The sequence below is a fragment of the Chenopodium quinoa genome, unplaced genomic scaffold, assembly GCF_001683475.1.
Source record: "Chenopodium quinoa cultivar QQ74 unplaced genomic scaffold, ASM168347v1, whole genome shotgun sequence".
NCBI lineage: Eukaryota > Viridiplantae > Streptophyta > Magnoliopsida > Caryophyllales > Amaranthaceae > Chenopodium > Chenopodium quinoa.
Genome location: NW_018742815.1, coordinates 2883025 through 2899186, shown reverse-complemented (window position 1 = coordinate 2899186; position 16162 = coordinate 2883025).

The following is a 16162-nucleotide window of genomic DNA, read 5'->3' as shown; positions in this document are numbered from 1 at the left end:
CTCGCCTCTGATGTGGTGTTATCCACATTCATTTGTTGCTCTTCTCGAATACTCCCAATTGGCTTTCTAGAGAGGAATTCCTTTTCTGGAAAGACACCATCACGAGCAATAAACACTTTGTTATTTCGCGATTGTAGAAGTAATACCCTTTCGTTTCTTTGATAACCCACAAAGAAACATTTGTCTGATTTAGGGGCCGAGTTTGTCACTTTGTAAACGTTTTACATAGACTTCACAACCCCAAACCTTAAGATAAGACAACTTTAGAACTTTTCCAGTCCATAACTCATATGGTGTCTTCTCAACTGCTTTGGATTGGCTTTTATTTAGTATGTTCGCAGCTGCTCCTAATGCATATCCCCAGAATGATATGTGAAGATTAGTAAAGCTCATCATGGACCGAACCATATCTAGTAAGGTATTATTCCTCCTTTCTGACACACCATTCAATTGTGGTGTCCCTAGAGGAGTTAATTGTGAAAGAATTCCATAATTTATCAGATGTTCATTAAATTCTTGAGTCAAATATTCACCACCACGATCAGATCGCAATACTTTAATTGTTTTCCCAAGTTGGTTTTGTACTTCATTCTGGAATTCTTTGAACTTTTCAAAGGCTTCTGACTTGTTCTTCATTAAGTAAATGTAACCATATCTACTTAAATCATTAGTAAAAGTAATGAAGTAATTAAATTCACCCCTAGCTTTTGAACTCATTGGTCCATACACATCCGTATGTATGTGTCCCAAAAGGTCATTTGCTCTTTCACCTACACCCGTAAAGGGTGACTTAGTGTTGCGCGCCTAGGAGGGCAGCGCGCTTTGGGATGCGGAGGAGCTTTTATCGCCCAGCTCCCTTCTATTGTGACAACTCTTCTTCCCCACCCCAGTCACTCCCCGTCTTCCTCCTAGACGCCACTGGGGAGATATCAAAGTTGCAGACTGCGTAGAGATGGCTTGGAAGAAAATAAGCTCTTTTCTTCTTCTTCACTAGTCCGAGTAAACCAAGAAGGGGCGGACACTTTTTGTTATCTAAAGGCGAAGACTGATCAGTGGGCGAACACTCGGCCCAGCGGGCGAACATGCCGGGCTCCGGCTCCGCGCACCTGCTGACACCTTTCGAAGCACTTTCTAGTGTGCGCTTTAGGCTTATGGCTAGAGCAATGGGAGGGGGCCCCGCAGAGAGAACAGTAAGGATAACGAGCGCTCCGCCCGCCAAGCGGGCGGCAGGAGCAGCAGGCAAGTGCTGGCTAAGGTCGCACCTCAGATGCGAAGTCAACAAGGGAATCGCTTGAGAACTAACGGCATACCTGAAGTGTAAATCCATTACATGAGTGACATCTACCTTCTTTGGGTTCCAACAAACCAAAATTCTACCATTAGGAGCATCACTCTAATTATTCATCATCCTCGAAGCATCTTCATTTGCTTTCTTTGCATCCCTCCTTTCTTTCTCTATTCATTCGGTCAATAAGATAAGGCTTTCAGTAGGTTGGAAAATCAACTTTCTTTGCCGGGATGAATAAAAAAATAACTACCCTTCCCACAGAAATTAACACCACTTTTTAGAACCTACCACATAGGGGAGACCTACCTCCGTTCTCTTTCAAGCTACGGAATGGACATGATCCCATGAGGGTCAGTTCATCCATCCATTGAATTGGTTAGGATAGCTAGATTGCTCGCCACAGGTAATTGAGTGAGCGTAGCAAAGGAACGATAAGACGGTTTTAGGGAAGTAGTCTCCCTGTTAGTGGATCGGGCCGACTCTCGTCGCCTCTTCCCCTCACTCTCCTTTCCCCCTTTCTTTCCTGCTTTCTTTGCTAGGTAGAATAGGCTGTTAGACGAAGGTGAGTCAACAAGCAACGGGTAAGCGCGCTAGCGCGAAAGCCGTTGTGCGTTAGTCACGCAAGCCGTTTTCTTGCTCCGATAACGCTTTTCTTTTTTTCGTCGAGATTGGGTTGGTCTTCAGTGTACTTTCAAGGACCTACACATATTAGTACAGTATACCGGGGTCCCCGGCCAGAACCACACAGGCCCGAGCCAAGTCAGTGGGGGGCCCTGTCGGGCTCCTCCCCCCCCCAAAAAAAAACAAACTTCCCCAGCCCCCCTTCGTCGCTTCTGGCGAAGCTGCGAGCCTACTTAAATAGCTTACGCCTTTCTCTAACCATTAAGGGAAAGGCTCGACGAAGGAAGGAAAGGGCTTTCGGAGATCGAGATTTTCTTTGTTTTTTGCATCGTCTAGTGCGGCTTCATGATAAAGAGAAAAAGCGTTTGTGCGTCCCTCTCGCTCTTCTTCGGCCGTGTTCTAAGCCCCCCGCTCCGGCTAGTAGCAGTTGCTCGTAGTCCCTTACTAGTCAAGGGGCTTGAATCCATACTTTCAGGGCGTCCGCGGCAAAAGCACATGTCCCACCCCGAGAAAGCTCACTGCCCCAGGGGGTGACGCCCTCCTCCGGCTAACGGGATTAGGCCTAATGGGATAGACCGATCATCGCTTCCTTCCTCTACTAGTTCTGGAGTCAAGCCAGCAAAGAAAAGACTTCTTATAGGTCGATCCGGCCGGGGCTGAGGTGCGACTGGTGGATTTGAAATTGCTGGTATGCTTCGATCATCCAATTCGCGCTTTCTTTACGTTGAGCTAACCCGGCGGGTTCGCCTAGTGGAGAACGAAGAAAAATTCTGGGCCGACTACGTAGACTCCATGCGCATCTGGTGCAGTAAAATTGAACATAACATAAAAGCTCTTTTCATCATCAGAAACAACCAGATTTCCGGCCAATCTTTCTTTCGAAAGAAGGGAACACGCCTTTTCGGCCGCGGTGGTATGATTTTCGGGCCTTCTCCAATTCATCCATGTAAAATGCCCACAGAAGGGCGAAAGCACGACAAGCCTACCCATCATCAAAGCAAGCCCAAGTCAGGATCTATTCAAAAAAAGCCCGTCAAAGATTGGTTATAGGGATATCTTAAACTCTGTTTTGCATATCAACGACAGCTCTGACCTTCCTGATCCTGTCCCCTGGGTCTACCCTAACCGAGCCGGATTTTAGCTCCTACCTTTCGTATGAAGTCGCTTATGCGTCTTCGGTACTCTTCCATCCTCAGGAATCTCCTTCAATATCAATGTTCGCCATTCCAGAAAGTAAGAATTGAAAAACCCTAGAAAACACGCAGCTGGGATTCGGGGACAAGTCAGTGGGCTGGAAAAAGCGAAGAACGAGGAAGACGCCATGTTCAAGGGCAGTGGAAAACAATCGAATCGAGGGTCCGGAGGAGAATTGGCCATTCTTCTATAAGCGAGCACGAGGGTAGAGTTTCGGTCTTGCGACCGTACTCCCCAGGCGGAGTGTTTCACGCGTTAGCTGGGCCCCTGATCCGTGTAGACCAAGGGCGAACACTCAAGCTGCCCATGAGCATCATGGCATAGGTAAAAGGGAACGAGGAGGCGAACGACGGGGATTGAACCCGCGCGTGGTGGATTCACAATCCACTGCCTTGATCCACTTGGCTACATCCGCCCTTACCCCCGAACGGGTTTAAGACTCTATCTACGATCAGATCCTTTCAGAACCAACCCCTATGACCGCTATCCACTACACAGCAGAACGAAGTCGCAGAGAAGAAGAGTCGACATCTTATCTTAGCGAAACTGCATGATGAATGCGAAGAATGTGGAGCCAGGCCGAATGCCGAAGAGAGATTTCGAATACTGAAAAAAGTAGGTAGTAGGCCTTCAACCAACCTACTTTCGTTTTTTTCTTGCGCACTTGACCTCGGAAAAGGGCTTTGATAAGTAACCAAGCGGTTCATACTCTTTTCTCCTGAAGCCCTCGTACCTGTCCTCCAAAGGTTCGCGCATCGGACTCCCCAGTCTCCATGCAATGATAAAGAAGGAATGATTGTCTTCGGACAGATTGAGTCTTTCTCTAATATAGTAACTAATAGTTAGATTAAGCATTAGGCGCAACTTCTACTACCCCCTTTCGTCAGTCGTCTTGATCCGCCAGAGGGTCTTCTTGCAAAACCTTGAAGAGGCTTGATGGCAAAGAGAAGTGAAGAAGGAGATTCAGACTGTGAACCTTACGATTTTCTGAGCAGTTGGACAACACTTAAAAGGGCCTAAAGAGAAAGAAAGAATCCCTTGAATAGGCTGTTCGGCTTGAAGACAAGACTCGTAGCGTCGTTGCCTAAACCTCACAGTTGATCAAGCCTCTGAAACCGGACTCTTTCTTCCCTCTCGATTCCATCTATATCCCGAACCCGAACCTGAAATCTGAATGACCCGGAGTAGAAGGAAGGCCACCCACCCTTTCCCCCCTACCCTCTCACTCCTAAGGAATGAAAGGCCCGCCTGTACTAACATAAAAAGAAAGGAGATCTTATTAATGGAATACGGGGTGAGTTTTCACCGAGCTGGTCGCTTGAGTCTATAGGCGATCTTTTCTATCCGCTTCTCTACAGGGTCTACTTTCTTCTTTCTTCAGACCGGGCTAAGCCTTTAGGTTCTTTAAGTAGGTTGGGTAGCTTCTGCTATCCTCCTGCCACCTCTTGGCAAAGAAGATGTCCTCTACAGCCTAGCCCGCCCTATTTCGCAAATGGAATCCTGTAAGCCCCATCCCTACGCCTTTTAAGGTCCAAATATGGAATTCCTAAGCTAGCTCATGGTCACGACTGAAAGGTCTTGAGTTAATGTAATGATCCGTAAGCGAGGGTCGCTTCCATCCATCCTAAAAAAAATGTCTTCTCTTCGTTGCTCCCCCTCCTTGGCGATAAGTTATTAGGAATATGACAGAACAAAAGACCAAGGAAAGAAAGAAGAATACACCAAAATGCAGGTGCTGCACCAAACGCTGGTGGTTGTTTCAGACCAATTTGTTTTTTTCGCTCCTTGCAGGCGGAGCGGCATACCGAAAAAAAGAAAAGCCTTATTCGGATTCGAACCGATAACTTAAGGGCGAACGGAGTCAATTTTCTAAGCAAGCATGACTCACAATTTTGAAATGATTCATAATCAAAAGAAGAAAGGAGTCCATCCTTATGTAATTTATGGATGCGCTTTTGGTTAATATGTCCAAGGCTACAATGTCATAGGTAAGTTGGGTTGATCCATCTGTTCTTTGCTTTATATGATCTATGTTGTAGACATGAGTTGTATAATCTAAGATATACAAGCCATTAAATAACTTTGCTTTAGCATATAACATATTTTCTTTGGAAATAAAACAACATTTGTCTCTTATTTCAAAAGAAAAACCTTCGGTATCTAAAATTGGAACTGAAATAATGTTCTTGGTAATTGTTGGAACATAATAACAATTATTAAGAACCAAAATTAAACCAGAAGGAAGTCTCAAATGATAATCTCCAATAGCAAGTGCAGCAAATGTTGATCCATTTCCTACTCGGAGTGTGACTTCCCCTCTTGCTAACTTCCTACTCCCTCTTAGGCCCTGCATGTTATTAACAATGTGAGCACCACAACCGATATCGAATACCCAAGTTGAAGAAGAAGTAAGATTAATTTCTACAACAAAAACATTAAGTAACTCCTTACCTTCTGTTTTTACTGGTGTATGATGGGGACACCCTGGTGTATGGCGAAGCCAATTACCACAATAGAAGCATTCGCTTTGTCTCCTTTTCAGGTACTCCTGAGCATGGTTGAGTAAAAGGTTGACTAACGTCACCGTCGAGCCCTCATCATTATGAGTAAGCCTGACTATATCAAATCCATCGTGGAGTGAGAACAAGATTATGTCATGCGCGGAGTCATCATCAAACGGTTTCCCAAGGACGTCCATCTAATTGAATAAATCAATCAGTTCATTGACATGGGTCCTTACCGACTTACGAGGCATGAGTTTCTTATCCATTATCTTACAATGAACATTATAAGTCTCATACCTTATGTTGTCAGTTCAAGAGTAGTAAATCTGAGGGATCGAATTAACGACCACTCTTACATTGTGGTCGTTGATGTTTCCACCATCACTTCCTAATGCCCCAATGCCACCTCTACAGATGGCACGAAGACATTCATGCAAGTTGGTTAACTCATAGTTCCTGAACCTTCTTTTCCAACAATTTGGAATAGATTCTAAAATGAGATTCCTGATTTTCTTTGCATCCGAACATTTCTAAGCTCGTTCTCCCATTCCCTGAATTTTCAGAGATTCAGCCTTAAAATTAGTTTCGTTGGCAAAATAGTGTTATCATTATAGTTATTCATCTACAAACAAAAAACAAAACGAGGCAAATTTCAATAATTATGTTTAATAAATTTAAAGTACCATAAGCGATCCATGAAGATTCAAGTGGGAGCATTTTTTTTTTCTGCTTTATAAGTTTTCTTAGGATTAAGGGGCCATACTATGTCATGTTTTATTAATGTATTAGTATATTATTCATGTTATGTTTATTTTATGTTGATTGATGATGCGTTAGAGTTCACTAAATAATCACAACATAAATGAATCTAGGTCCCAGTAATATTGAAGTTGCTTTTCCAATTGAAAACCCGATAAACCTTTGATATTTATGATGGGTCATGCCAATGCTGGGTGTCATATTATATCTTGGGAGAGTTGGGGTAAATCTAGTTTTACAATTTTAATTGGTTATACTCAACAAGGTTACCTAAAGAGTTTAGATCCTTGAAGCTAGGGTAATAATTAAACATGTCATGGGTAATTATTCAACCAAGAATTACAAGAGTTGTAATGAGTAAAGAGTTTAATTACTCACCTTGAAAATGTAATGGTTGATGGTAGGGCCAAAGTCCGGTCAATTATTGCACAATTAAAGGGTCTTGGAATCATTTTATTCAATAGGGGTCAATTAAAATTGAATAAATGCTTTAAAGTTACCAATATTTAATATCGCTTATGGTACTTTAAATTTATTAAACATAATTACTGAACTTTGCCTCGTTTTGTTTTTTGTTTGTAGATGAATAACTATAATGACAACACTATTTTGCCAACGAAACTAAATTTAAGGCTGAATCTCAGAAACTTCAGGGAATGGGAGAACGAGCTGAGAAATGTTCTCATAAGCCAAAAGCTTAAATCTCGTTTATATATGCCCGTTGAGGGCAAGTATACTAAAGGTTATGATCCTGAAAGGCATGCGAAAATTATTTCGGACGCAGAGAAAATCAGGAATCTCATTTTAGAATCTATTCCAAATTGTTGGAAAAAAAGGTTCAGGAACTATAAGTTAACCAACTTGCGTGAATGTCTTCGTGTCATATGTCGAGGTGGCATTGGGGCATTAGGAAGTGGAGGTGGAAACATGAACGACCACAATGTAAGAGAGGTCGTTAATTCGATCCCTCAGATTTACTACTCCTGGACTGACAGCATAAGGTATGAGGCTTACAATGTTCATTGTAAGATAATGGCTAAGAAACTCATGCCCTGTCAGTTAGTAAGGACCCATGTCAATGAATTGATTGATTTATTCAATCAGATGGAAGTCCTTGGGAAACCGTTTGATGATGACTCCGCGCATGACATAATCTTGTTCTCACTCCACGATGGCTTTGATATAGTCAGGCTTACTCATAATGATGAGGGCTCGACGGTGACATTAGTCAACCTTTTACTCAACCATGCTCAGGAGTACCTGAAAAGGAGACAAAGCGAATGCTTCTATTATGGTAATTGGCTTCGCCATACATCAAGGTGTCCCCATCATACACCAGTAAAAACAGAAGGTAAGGAGTTACTTGATGTTTTTGTTGTAGAAATTAATCTTACTTCTTCTTCAACTTTGGTATTCGATACCAGTTGTGTGCTCACATTGTTAATAACATGCAGGGCCTAAGATGGAGTAGAAAGTTAGTAAGAGGGGAAGTCACACTCCGAGTAGGAAATGGAGCAACAGTTGTTGCACTTGCTATTGGAGATTATCATTTGAGACTTCCTTCTGGTTTAATTTTGGTTCTTAATAATTGTTATTATGTTCCAACAATTACCAAGAACATTATTTCAGTTCCAATTTTAGATACCGAAGGTTTTTCTTTTGAAATAAGAGACAAATGTTGTTTTATTTCCAAAGAAAATATGTTATATGCTAAAGCAAAGTTATTTAATGGCTTGTATGTCTTAGATTATACAACTCATGTCTACAACAAAGATCATAAAAAGCAAAGAACAGATAGATCAACCCAACTTACCTATGGCATTGTAGGCTTGGACATATTAACTAAAAGCGCATCCATAAATTACATAAGGATGGACTCCTTTCTTCTTTTGATTATGAACCATTTGAAAATTGTGAGTCATGCTTGCTTGGAAAATTGACTAAGTCACCCTTTACGGGTGTAGATGAAAGAGCAAGTGACCTTTTGGGACTCATACATACGGATGTGTATGGACCAATGAGTTCAAAAGCTAGGGGTGGATTTAATTACTTCATTACTTTTACTGATGATTTAAGTAGATATGATTACATTTACTTAATGAAGAACAAGTCGGAAGCCTTTGAAAAGTTCAAAGAATTTCGGAATGAAGTACAAAACCAACTTGGGAAAACAATTAAAGCATTACGATCTGATCGTGGTGGTGAATATTTGACTCAAGAATTTGATGAACATCAGATAAATTGTTGAATTCTTTCACTATGAACTCCTCAAGGGACACCACAGTTGAATGGTGTGTCAGAAAGGAGGAATAGGACCTTACTAGATATTGTTCGGTCCATAATGAGCTTTACTGATCTTCACATATCATTATGGGGATATGCATTAGGAGCAGCTGCAAACATACTAAGAAAAAGCCCATCCAAAGCAGTTGAGAAGACACCATATGAGTTATGGAGTGGAAAAGTTCCAAAGTTGTCTAATCCCAAGGTTTGGGGTTGTGAAGTCTATGTAAAACGTTTACAAAGTGACAAACTCGGCCCTAAATCAGACAAATGTTTCTTTGTGGGTTATCCCAAACAAACAAAAGGGTATTACTTCTACAATCGCGAAATAACAAAGTGTTTATTGCTCGTGATGGTGTCTTTCCAGAAAAGGAATTCCTCTCTAGAAAGCCAATTGGGAGTATTCGAGAAGAGCAACAAATGAATGTGGATAACACCACATCAGAGGCAAGGCCACATATCATGTGTCGGAGCAAGCTAATTCAACTAGCGAGACTCTTATCGTCCCACTTGAATCTAATTCTTGCGAAAATCTTCAAAGAGTTGAAAAGAACATTTATATTATTGCTCCTACCCCACGTAGGTTTGTCAGAATCAGAAACAAACAGTTTGTTGAAGTTCTGTTAACTGAGGAGTCTGAAATCTTCTTATTGGAGAATGAGGAACCTACAACCTACAAGCAAGCTTTGATGAGCCCCAACTCAAAAGAATGGCTTGTGGCCATGAAATCCGAAATGGAATCGATGTCTGAAAATGTTGTGTGGACCCTGGTGGACTTGCCTAATGGGGTTAAACCTATTGGTTGTAAGTTGGTTTATAAGATTAGAACATACAAGGATGGAAATGCCTACACCTATAAAGAAAAACTGGTTGCAAAAGGGTATATTCATTGTATTGACTATGATGAAACCTTTTCTCCAGTAGCAATACTTAAGTCCATTCGGATTCTTCTAGCGATTGCTGCATTTTTCGATTACGAAATTTGGCAGATGGATGTCAAAACCACCTTCTTGAATGGGTTCTTGATGGAGGAAGTGTATATGACACAACCTGAAGGTTTTGAAGATCCAGAAAATCCTGGAAGGTATGCAAACTTCATAAATTCATTTATGGATTGAAGCAATACTTAACGGTACGCAGACCGTATTTAGATTACAAAAATACGAAACGATGCACAGATCGTATTTAGAATCTATGGGCCATACTAGTCTATATATAGTAATAAATAACATCATATATTATAATGTGCCACATAATAAATCACTCATCATGGTTTCCTAAATTACAACATCGAATGTTCACAATTAAGGAAACATGGCACCAAAATATCTCATATTTTTTAATTAATTACTGCAATTAGATAATATCATATATTATTTCTAACCAACCATAAAATATCATATATTTTATTTAAGGTAAGAGATACAATCAAATCATATTTTAATTTTGGAAGATAAATCATATTTATTTTTCATGATTATCCTTACTAATTTAGGATTTTCTATCCTAATTGCTAGCGAATCACATAATTTTAAATCAATTATTATCCAAGATAATTATGGATTAATCTCATTAAATCAATTATTATCCAAATAAAATCTTTTGCTCCATAATTATCCAAACTTAACAAAAATAACAACTTTAATTTTGTTAATTATCTTTTCAAAATCAAAACTTATCTTTTTAATTTTAATTTTGAAATATGATTTTATCCAGAAATAAATAAAATAATTTTTTTTTGAAATACCTGTGCCAGCCACCGTGGTGTGGCCAGCCGAAGCCAGCCACGGTGGCCGTACACCTTGCGGTGTACGCTGCACAGCAGCGACGCAAGGGTAGCAAAAGCAGCACACACAACACTTTTGCAGCACTGATGTCGCTGCTCCTACTGTCTGAGTCCCTACCTAGCCCCGCCCTCCCAACTGCGGCTGCCGTACCCAAAAACCCCCTTTTTATTTTAATTAAAACAAAACATTTTTGTTAAAATTAAATTAACTTAATGTGGTCCTTTTAATTTTAAAATTAAATCATGTTCAATTTCAAAATTAGGGTTCTTCATGAATTTAATCCCCAATTCAATTTAACTCTTAAATTAAATAATTTGATCATGAAAAATTTATAATTTAACATGAAATCAAATAGATTAAATTCTGTAAACACATATCTATCGAATTAAATTAAAACCGAAACACAAAATTTCTCAAATTAAGGTTTAGGGTTTCGAAAATTTCGAAAACTAGGGTGGGAGGTTTCGAATTTTCGAGTGCTTTAAGGCGAAAAATCGGATCAATTGAAGGCTAATTCGGAGCAAATTAAACAACTTTAAATGATTTTATATTGTTAAATCACATTTAAAATAATAATTGACCCATAATTAAATTATTCTCCCTCCTAATTGAATTAAAATTGTGGACTATCAAAGAATTAATATTCAATATATGTACATGCATAGGCTAAGTGATACCACTGTAAGAGTTTATAGGTACGAATGCGAAAAACATGAATCATATTCATATAGCACCTAATCCCAAGATCATGCATAACACATAAAGAATTAGAATTAATACCTTTGAAGCGTGATTCCACGTGCGATCGTACAAGAACAAGGGAGACAAAGAACCTCAAACGTGATTCCTCTACTTGGTCCACGGGCACAGATTAAGACCTCCACTAATGCTAGTTAGTTGCAATTGAACCCTTCAATTGACATTCTATGGAGAAGAACGAGCAACGAACAAATCACGAACCACCACACGCGCCACTAGGGTGGCCGGCCGTGAATCCAAAGGGGGAGGAGAGAGGCATGAGAGGGATAGAGAGAGAGAGGGTCTTGGGATTACTTGTTGCTTGATGCATAATCAACTATTAATTGTGTTGTGTCATACAACCCTAGGCATGGACCTTATTTATAGATCTCATCTCTAAATAAGAGTCCATGACAAAGCCCAAAACCTAACTCTAATCTAACTATACTAGTCCAATCCAATTCATGATTAGTTACTTGTTCATGCGGCCCATTTAACTTGTTTAACCCAATACATTTATTGTGTGACCTCATAAGATCCATTCTAGTGGGCTTTAGACTATTTGACTAGCCCAAAGATCATTGATCATAGTCTAGCAACAGATAATGACGACCCAAACGAACAAACTTATTATCTCCATAATAGTGATCCTTCACAAAAAAGGTGGGGTATAAAGGTTGGATTTTTATGAGATTAATGGAAGGTTGGAATTTTATTGTCAAAACGCGCCAAAGGTTGGATTTTTCTTTTCTATTTTTCCAAACTAAAAACAAAAATATTCCCAAATCAAAAAAAAAACCTCATAGAAAAATTGAATAATGAAAAAGTATCCAAGGAAGATAAATTAAATTATTATTAGTAAAGATTATAGACCATTTTTTAGAATTTGATACTAGTAATAATGTAATTGACTAGATTTTTTAAAAAAAAATATAAAAAACACAAAATAATGACATCATTTATTGTTTTAGAGGAAAAAATTTTAATGACAACATGACATGTGTCTAATTTATAAAGAGAATGATGTCAGCGGTTACTACTTTAGGGAAATTGATTTTGGCACACCCTTAATTGATTTTGGCACACCCTTAATTGATTTTGGCATACCACTATGTGAGAAGAGCATTGAAAATGTGCTCTCACATAAGGGTGTGCCAAAATCAATTAAAGGTGTGCCAAAATCATTTCCCCTACTTTAGTATTAGTTATCAATAAATTAGTTGTTTTCTTGTATTTGGGTGATTTGTAATTCTCTTTGCTTCTTGTCAAATTTTTATATTTTGTCCATTTTGTACCCTACTTTCTTAGTTGGATGGAACATTGGTATTAGGCTGGCAATCTCTAACCCGACCCGAAGTTACTGAGAGAAACCAGAAACCAACCATTCCCGAATCCGAACAACACAAATTCGACCCGATTTGACCTAAATTTCATTTTTCATAATAATATTCAGTTTTACACTATTTTTTTATTATTTTTAACCATAATCCGAAATTGTTCCGAACCCAACCTGCTGACCGAATTGCCACCCCTAATTGGTACCTTGGAGACTCTGTTTCCCCTGTTTGAGATTAGAGCTGAATCGCTGATCAATGTGATCATAACGTCATTATGATCCGGCTTACTCACCCTGTTCTGTCGCGAAAAGATGCGCCTTTATGTTCAAATAAAACCCAACCCGCCCAAGAAGTAAGTTTGAATTTTATGAGTTTGGGTACAACATTCAAGACTAAAACTTAACACACCCCAATATTTAATCTAGTCTAGAACATATATATCTAATGTTTTAGTTAACTAATTTAAGCTAGTTGAAGAAATGAGCATGATTGTCTTTGAAAAATGTTCCATTTTTACTAGACTAGAAGCTCTTTGAACTCTCTTTTAACTCAAAATGATTTAAGTCTTGCATCTTTTGAAGTTTTGATGCGAGATAATATTCCGAAAGTATGACTTTAATCACACAGTTATTTAGTGATTCTCTATATTTCTAGATGTCACATTTACACTTTGTAGTCATTGCCCTTTATTTATATTTTGAAGAATTATTGTAATTTATGGTATAATTAATAAACAAAAGTAGATAGAGAAATAGACAAGGGCAGATGACGAGAATCCATCTCATAATCTCCTAACATCTAAAGAGAAACTTTAACTAGTTGAAATATCCCTCACCCTCCGTAATATTTATGTTAGTTACTTTCAAAACACTAGGTTATTATAATCACCTACCTTAAATATATTACCTCCGATTTTTGAAAAGTATTTGAAACAAAAGACTCGTAGATCAGACGGCCTCTAGAAAAGTATATGGCTAATAACCCGTGTACCCCCAACCCCTGATTGTCATTACTCCAAATGTGCACAAATCCAGAGTTTTATTAATCATCCATCTTGCACTTTACGTAATTTACAAGGTTAGACTTGGTAATGACTCATATGCAAAACAATACAATCAATCTAATATCAATTCGATCAAGTGAACTAAGTTTCCACTTCAATTCCTGATTTATTAGCGACAAGCAATATTTATTATTGATTCATTTAACTATCTCGATGTATAAACACCTTGAATGCATAAAGCACCCCAAAACCTTAACCTACCTCGTCTTATAAGACTTTAATAAACTTCTTCTACTCAAATCATAATTAATTCATGAAAGAGTATTAAAAATGAACCTCATGGAACCATTATCAAAATTAATTCCACTTATATACAACCAAGAATTCATAACCTTTAATTAATCATTACATATCCAATTGATAAAAAAAATCACTTGTACATCACCAACAATCGTAGTCATATACTTATATCTCAAACATGTCTCATACACAATATACGGAAATCAAAATGTATAACCAAACAATTAAGCACAGTCTTCTCTATACATGATATTAAGTTTTCGATACATCCCTAATCATACTTCTAAAGGCAAGATTTCGTAACTTGTACGTACCTTGAATAAACAAATTGGTAGACCGCTTTACCAACTAGAAATCACCTTATATATAGTCCTCTCCTAAACCAAATAATAAGATTTCAATCAATACTCAAACAACCAAATTTACACCAATACTAACTTACTTTAAAACCTTCAAAATCTAATTAAACAACACTTTAAAACATCTCCTTTAATTAAAATCAAAAGCTTATATATAGTTCTTTAAATTTCTCCTTCATAAAAACCTTAAAATACACCCTTGTACATGAAATTACAGCAAGTTTAAATCTTTATAAAAATCTGAAAATTTACTTATACATAAAATCTTAAAATTATAGTAATAATTGAAACTACCAATATTATATATTCAGTAGTAGGCTTTAAACTCCAAAATCACCAATTCAATGCAATTAGAAGCTTCAAAAACAATAACCTAAAATCTGAAAATTTATCCTCAAAACTAATCTTCAAAATCAATGTTTTATACTCACAAAATAGCCCATACAATTATTTGTAGGAATTAGAATCATGAAAATATGAAGTTACCTAAAACCCAAAATTAAAACTTTATTTAGAAAATCTAATTAGTTTTAATCATCAAAAATATAATTTTAACATAATATAAGCACTATATACTTTAGTAATTTGATTAACACGTTTTGAGCCCTAAAATCATGAAAAATCAAGGTTTAAACCCTATTTTTCATACTTATAAAAATCTGAAATTTTTGTCAATAAACTAAACATAGCAAAATTCACAAATTTATTATAATATTTTATAATTGATATGCATAATCAAACCATAGTAATAACAAATTAAGAACAAAATTAAAATAAAGATTAAAACTTGAACTAAATAACAAAGAGAAAAGAAAGAAGAAGTAGGAAAAAGGGTGTGTCACTGTGTTGTACGGTGGTGGTGGTCGGCGGCGTGGGTGGGTGGGCAGCGGCGGCAACAAGAGCAGCATCAGTGATCGTGATTCGTGAATGAAGGGGGAAGTCAAAAGAGAAATCTTGGGGTTTTTACTTGCTTATGTACCGTAGAATAGGTGATGGGTTTGGGGAATTTTTGTACACAAAATATGGGCTTAGGTGTTTAAGGTATTTTCCTAATTTTAATAGGATTAGTACTCTTATTTTGGGCCACAATATGTTGGGTTAGATGAAAATAGGTTCTATTCACTTAAAATTGGGCTACTATTATTATAACACTGTTGTCAAACTATGGTTAGTAGATAAGAAGAGGATTTTAATTTAAAATAGAGCATATTCATTTAATAAAGTTTAAATAAATTTTACATAAAATAATTTATATAATGAAATCAAATTAAAATATTTGTATAAATAATAAAAAATTGTAATTATAATTTACTTTAAAAAAAATATGGGGGATTACACGCATGACCCCTTTAGTAGAAATTGTGTTAACCTAGATATTTCTTTGTTCCTTAGTGACTTGGCGCTATTCTAATTAGAAGTAGGAATTAGAAAACGAGTCATGTTGTGTCATGCTATCCATAAAGGATTGACGTCCGATAAGTACACTGTTATTCATGTGCGGAGTACAAAGTTAACCATGTTGGGACTTTGAAAACCTCTAACATTAATTTCAAATGTCCTTGATTGATTATAAATCCCAAACTTGGGTATTTTTGGTAGAAAAACTCTATTTTGGGTTAATCAAACCTGCTCTTTTCGGAATTGATTGGGCCAGGTCAACGGCCCATCCCGATGAGCAGCTCTGCCTTAAAAGAGGAAAAAAAATAGAGCATCTAGTTATAAATTACTATTTAGTATTTACCGACCAATTAAATAAAAAAAATATATCCCAAATAGATTTAATGGACAAATCTTAACTTTCACAAGAAGCAAAGAGAATACAAATCACCCAAATACATTTTAACCAAAACAAACAAGTAATACTACAACTATAAAAGATACAACGTATAGTTATTTAGCTCTATGAAAAAAACCCAACATCTTATATAAATATGGAATGTTACTATCCCATCGGATAAACCTTGTGAATCTTTTTATAGTTTCTACCAC